Genomic DNA, 7,224 nt, shown 5'->3' with positions numbered 1-7,224 from the left:
ATTATGCCAGCCTTCTCCAATCATATTCCTATTCATAAAAAATACACCTATGCCAGAAAATGGGCTGTGGCACAAGCTACAGCATTATATAAAAATCATGTGGGATGGGATGAGGACTCTCACCATAAAATTTAGTTAAAAATCAACCAACTGCTCAGAGGCAGTATCCAGTTAAGCAGAAAGCTAAAAAACAAGTCAGGGAGATCTTAGATCAACTTGAATACCAAGGGGTGATTGAAACATGCACCTCGTCAATGAACAATCCTTTCTCTCCTGTCTCCAACCCAGATGAAACATATCATCTAGTTTTGGATTACAGACATTTAAACTCTTGTTGCAAAACTTTTGCAGTACAAAATTCACTGTGCAGCACTGATGAATAATATAGTTCGGAAGAAATAAAAAACTACTTTAGATATTTCAAACGGTTTCTTCTGTCAAAACATTGCACCAGAAAGCAGGTACTTGATCGCTTTGTCAATAATGGGTAAACAACGAAACTTCTGTCGTCTCCCCCAGGAATTCAAGAACAGTCCTGGATTATTTTCAGCCAGAGTAACAGAGTTACTACAAATGTATGATGATGAGGCATTATCCTATGTCGATGATATCTACCTTACAGATGATGATTTGGACAGGCACTTGAACATGGTGAACACCATCAAACTTGGATTCGCCTCAGAAGGGTATAAATTCAACGTTAAAAAAGTCCAGAATTGCCAATCTCAATGTCCTATTCTTGGGATACAACTTTGAGTGAAGGCAAAAGCCTGGCAGCAAACTTTTTAGAAAAATGTGCACTGCTCCAAACTCCAAAAACGCTGAAAAACATAGTCAATTCTAGGATTCCTAAACTTTGGAAGAACTTACATTCTGAATTACGCAGAAAGGGTTAAACCGCTCTACGAATTAAGCAAACATGATTTCAAACCAACTAATGGGACACAAAAACACAGAAATTTTGCGTTGAGTACAAACAGACATGTTGACAACAACGCACTTGCATAAATGCGACAATGTACGCAACCTTGTTATCTCAATCAACCCAGGAAGATGCGGATTCACATACCTAACCTTTAACGAAGGTGAAAAGGTACCAATAGCTTACAAATCACACTTGTACACACAAGCTGAAATGAAATTCACTTCAACAGAAATAATTCTGTCAGCAGTTCAGACTGCTGTAGCAAAGGAGAGCGCCCTAGCACCTGTTGCCTCTGACCCGGGACGCGAAGCGGCACCCGCGGGTGCGGCGAGGTCAGGAAATGCAGGAAATGCACCAGTCGTCCCAGCAGCGAGAACTCCCCGCAAGACAGAGTCTCCAACAATACACCCACGATGTGAGAGAAGGCTGGCGGTTAAAGTTCCCTCAGGTGGGCTGTGGGCGGAGCAACAGGGAGAGCGGACCAGCTGATGGATGTAGGTCAGGCAGGGACTCCTGTGAGATGGAGTACCTGCAACACTCGCAGCCCTGTTGCGTGCCTCCAGCAAGAGCCCACAATCCACAGCTCCTTCAAAGCGTCCAGTTGCCTCTGACCCGGGAAGCAAAGCGGCACCCGCGGAGCGGGTGCAGCGAGGTCAGGGAATGCAGGAAATGCAGAAAATGCAGCAGTCGTCCCAGCAGCGAGAACTCCCCGCAAGACAGAGTCTCCAACAATACACCCACAATGTGAGAGAAGGCTGGCGGTTAAAGTTCCCTCCGGTGGGCTGTGGGCGGAGCAACAGGGAGAGCGGACCAGCTGATGGATGTAGGTCAGGCAGGGACTCCTGGGAGATGGAGTCCCTGCAACGCTCGCAGCCCTGTTGCATGCCTCCAGCAAGAGCCCACAATCCACAGCTCCTTCAAAGCGTCCAGTTGCCTCTGACCCGGTATGCTAAGCGGCCCCCGCGGAGCGGGTGCGGCGAGGTCAGGGAATGCAGGAAATGCAGCAGTCGTCCCAGCAGCGAGAACTCCCCGCAAGACAGAGTCTCCAAACAATACACCCACAATGTGAGAGAAGGCTGGCGGTTAAAGTTCCCTCAGGTGGGCTGTGGGCGGAGCAACAGGGAGAGCGGACCAGCTGATGGATGTAGGTCAGGCAGGGACTCCTGGGAGATGGAGTCCCTGCAATGCTCGCAGCCCTGTTGCGTGCCTCCAGCAAGAGCCCACAATCCACAGCTCCTTCAAAGCGTCCAGTTGCCTCTGACGCGAAGCGGCACCCGCAGAGCGGGTGCGGCGAGGTCATGGAATGCAGGAAATGCAGCATTCGTCCCAGCAGCGAGAACTCCCCGCAAGACAGAGTCTCCAACAATACACCCACGATGTGAGAGAAGGCTGGCGGTTAAAGTTCCCTCAGGTGGGCTGTGGGCGGAGCAACAGGGAGAGCGGACCAGCTGATGGATGTAGGTCAGGCAGGGACTCCCGGGAGAAGGAGTCCCTGCAACGCTCGCAGCCCTGTTGCGTGCCTCCAGCAAGAGCTCACAGTCCACAGCTCCTTCAAAGCGTCCAGTTGCCTCTGACCCGGTACGCGAAGCGGCACCCGCGGAGCGGGTGCGGCGAGGTCATGGAATGTAGGAAATGCAGGAAATGCAGCAGTCGTCCCAGCAGCGAGAACTCCCCGCAAGACAGAGTCTCCAACAATACACCCACGATGTGAGAGAAGGCTGGCGGTTAAAGTTCCCTCAGGTGGGCTGTGGGCGGAGCAACAGGGAGAGCGGACCAGCTGATGGATGTAGGTCAGGCAGGGACTCCTGGGAGATGGAGTCCCTGCAACGCTCGCAGCCCTGTTGCGTGCCTCCAGCAAGAGCCCACAATCCACAGCTCCTTCAAAGCGTCCAGTTGCCTCTGACCTGGGACGCGAAGCGGCACCCGCGGAGCGGGTGCGGCGAGGTCAGGGAATGCAGGAAATGCAAATAAAATAAAATAGGTGTTCTTCTCTACATAATGCAAATACACCTGTACCTGCCTTAGAGGCAGTGACGAAGGCAAGCATTCCAAATGCAAAAGCTTTACATCCAAGATGGATACAATAGGTTAATTCTCTTGCTGCAACAGACGTTGAATACGTTTATGACCCTTACTTGAAGACACAAGAATTTATCCAATACGAACAAGAATGTCCTCTGCCTACTGAAATTTTACCTCTAGAACAATACGGCTGTATACTATATACAGACGGATCAGCACAGCCCGCAATTTGGGGTAAACAAGGCTACAGTACTGCGTGCGTGATTGTTAAATGTCGCTGGCACGATGGTAAATTCAGACCTATGGTCGCAAAAACTCAATCTCTCGGAGACTGTACAGCTCAGCGAGCTGAATTACAGGCATTCAAGATGGCGCTTGAAAATACAGATCGCGAATTCCCCACACTCATAGTGTGCGACTGGTATTACTGCGTCCAGTCTTACAATGAATATCTGCAGAACTGGGTTCAAAATGGTTTTAAAGATGCAAAAGGTGGCATGATCAAGCATAAAATGTGTTGGGAACAAGTAGTTCTTTAACAGAAAGAACTACAAAAGACTCACGTGATTCATACACTGAGTTATCAGCGTGATGGCGGTCACGTTGAAGGGAATTCATTGGCTGATAAAGCCGCAAAGGCAGCTGTGCAAACGGCTTCTGTACCTGCTATTACTCGTTCAAAAACGAAAATAGACAGCGAAATAATGCAAGCAATCCCTGCTTCAATAAAAGACAGCAGTAAAACAACCGAAGGGCTTTCCACTCAAGTACTCATATATAACTGATGCAAATAATGTTCCCTTTGCTCGAATCCCTGGAGTGGTGGATAGAGTAATCCCAAACATGGAACACAGGTTAGGACTAATCTTAGCAGCACACAAAGGTCTTGCCTCTGCACACGCGGGTGTTTCTGCCACATTTTCGTTATTAAAACAACGATACTGGTGGCCGCGCAAGAGGAAACAAAGCAGAAACTATGTTTTGGAATGTGAAATCTGCCAGAAAATGAAAGTTTCAAGAGTGAAACGGCCGGCGCAGATGCCCCTTCTGATTTCAGATAAACCACTAGCGTGTGTTTACCTGGACCACTGAGGTCCCTTATAAAGGGATGGCAACAATAAATATATCATGGTCGCAGTGGACTCATGCTCGAGATTTATTTGAATGTGGCCTCAGCGCTCAGCTGACGCTCAAACTGTTATAAAATATTTGCGAGTCTTTACCGGCGCATACGCAATCAGCACGCTACATTCTGACCAGGGTCCTGCGTTTAGCTCTAGGGCTTTCAAGGAGGCCATGGCCAGCTTGGGCATTGCATTGCAATTTTCGAGTCCATTCCATCCTGAGGGAAATTCAGTTGTAGAGAGAAACAACCTTGACATCAAAGCAATCTATAACAGCTAGGGTATTAGGTTTTGGTGATGGGTGGGTCAAACATCTAATAAATGTCCAACGTAGTCTTAATAACATGCCAAGAAATTCTCTGGGTGGGATCACTTCATATGAAATCCTTTTTGGTACAAGAATGTTGGTTGAAGATCTCGATCGTCACACTTCAGTGGTGGAACAAAAACCCTTTAATATCAAATATCATTTGGCTGTTTTACAGGACTTAAATGAAACAAGAAGAAGTCTAAGCAATACCAGCGAAAAACAAACGACCACTGTAGAAAAACTACCTGCCCCAGCAAGACCTGTCTGGATTCCAAAGATTGGGATCTGGTCAGGGAGAAAATAGCGGACAAGAAGGAATTTGAGCCTTCTTACAGAAAAACAGTACCTGTACTAGCAATCCACGGATCAAGAACAGTACTACTGCCGCCCCTTGTTGGAAAAAAGGAGAACCGGTCTGTGTCAATTGACCTGGTAAAACCACACCATGTGGCCGATAATAAGTATTAGGCCCAGTAGTCTCCCAATATGTAGCAGACAACCAAATCTTGCTACTATCCAAGAGGTTCAAACTGAAAGACTTATCATCTTTGATAAACCTGCAGTGAGAAAAGAAGGACTATGCAACAAAGCCGTGGAACTTGTGCCTCCTGATACCCAAATAGCAGTTTGTCAGGAAACTCCTGTCTACAATGATGTAGCATCTGACTATACAAATATGTCAAGGGATCAAGCAACTCCAGCGATTTCAAAAAATCCAATGCGATACCAACAATTGACAGAACTGCCTCTGGCTATTTTATCAACTTTGATAACTTTTCTGAGGATCCCACTGAACCTGAAACTACTCCAGCAAAGAAATCTTTCAAGGAAAAAGTAAAGGAACTTGGTCAAGAGCTTACAAATACATATCTGGTTTCACCATGGGTTGAACTTTGGATTGTGTTAGGTATACTTTATCTCCTGCTATGGCTCATTCTTGTGTTAAGTTTGGGAAAGCTGATAGATGGAAAACACATTAAAATGGACACAGCAAGTAAGAACATCAACTTGCTCCTGAAGCAACACATCATCTCATTGTGAACAACGAGACCTGTCATCAGTTAACATCACAGTGGTCCCACTACCTGGTGGAATAGCATGGGATACAACTGATTATGACATTTATGGCCCTGTTGAGCTGCTAAAGATTCCTCATCAATTTAAGGTTTCCTTGAGTGATTTCGTCTCACCAAGCAAATTTTCTGATGATTGGGACTTTGAGACTGTTAATAACATGATGGCAGACTTAGAAATGTCAGCAAAATTTATAAACATGAATACTTAGAAGGTTCAGCAAATTATGAAGAAATGTATTGTTTTAATCATTTTGGCCATCATTACTTGCATAAATCTGCAAACCCTAGAAATGTTTTAACTTCTAATCAATGGGAACATTGTCCAACTCCTCCAAAAGGTAGTTCTAAAACGTTTCTTAGAAAATCTCCATATTTTAAAGGTTTTTATGTTACAAACCCAGAACGTTTTTACTTTAAAAATGTGAATAAGACAAGCGTGAAGAGTATGTTGACAAATACGAAACAAATTTATTCTGCTGCCTTTTATGCTCAATTGTTCACCTTAGGCTTTGACTTTTGGAAAGACAACATTGAGACAAACATTGTTTGGGGCACAAAAGACTGGCAGGTACAAGGTTTAGAAGCATTGTTCAGAGCCTGCATCATCCCAGAACAAATGATGTTCCTAAATGACACTGTTCAACAGACATCTTGTCTAGGCATTGCTAAGATAAAAGATTTAAACAAACCGTCCATACCATAGCCCACACCTGATAGTAATTTAACTTCAGATGAGGAGGTAGACGTAAATTATATTTTATAACAGAACAGAACATATCCTGAATGGAAAAAATTGTTAATCAAGGCCCACAGACACGAATAACTGTCAAGATAGATTCCTGAACAAAACACAAGGGTGTACAGTAACTCGGCCAGATCCAAGATATATCCAAAGACAACATCCAGGGATAATAACAACTAATAGTGTAGGAAAACTATGCCTTGTATGGCTACTGAAATCCACACTCCCGGAAATAAAACAACACTTATCTTTGCTTAAAGATGGCGTTGATTTACGAGAATTCTTACTTGGACCTCGTAATCCACGTCATAAGCGTTTCATATACGCCGGTATATACGCTGCTTATAATGAAGCTTGGAAAGTCTCGCAAATGGAAACAGTTGAAAGAATACAAGAAATTGATCGTAATAATTTACAGAAATCACTCTCTGTAGTTGGAAATGGGTTAACAACTCTGTCGTCCATAATTTATTCTTTGGACAGCATTGTATCATCTGCCATAGACATAATGGAACAGGACTTGCTAATGTTACAACATGGCCAGTCTCAATTACGTTCTATAATGCTACTAGGCTGGACGTTGCAAAACCTTCGTTCTGGCTATGTACCCTGGCGTTTAATCAACACTACGTCACTGTTTACTGTATTTAACCTTACAGATAAACAAATCTCATCGGCACAGGGGGGAGCAGACTATACGGTCCTGAGCATTGAAAAACTGGAGAGATTACCATTAACCGTTTCTGAAAAACCATCAGTTGAATGGATAATACATGGCACCATCACGATACCAGTGACGACTTTCCAGTTTCAGTATTGCTTAAACCATATACCGTGCAACAAAGAAACAATGTCCTGAGAGGTAAGGATATGTAGACAGTTAAACATGCATGCATATAGCATTACTTATAGGGAAAGAAGGAGAGTGCTCATTTGTATGAAAAAAGATAGTTAATCATCTTTATCTTATGACATTAATTTCATGGTCGGACTATTACACAGTTAGAAGCAGCACTGCATAGATC

Source organism: Lissotriton vulgaris, chromosome 2_1 (genome assembly GCF_964263255.1).
Source record: "Lissotriton vulgaris chromosome 2_1, aLisVul1.2, whole genome shotgun sequence".
Taxonomy (NCBI): Eukaryota; Metazoa; Chordata; class Amphibia; order Caudata; family Salamandridae; genus Lissotriton; species Lissotriton vulgaris.
This window is presented reverse-complemented; position numbering follows the sequence as displayed.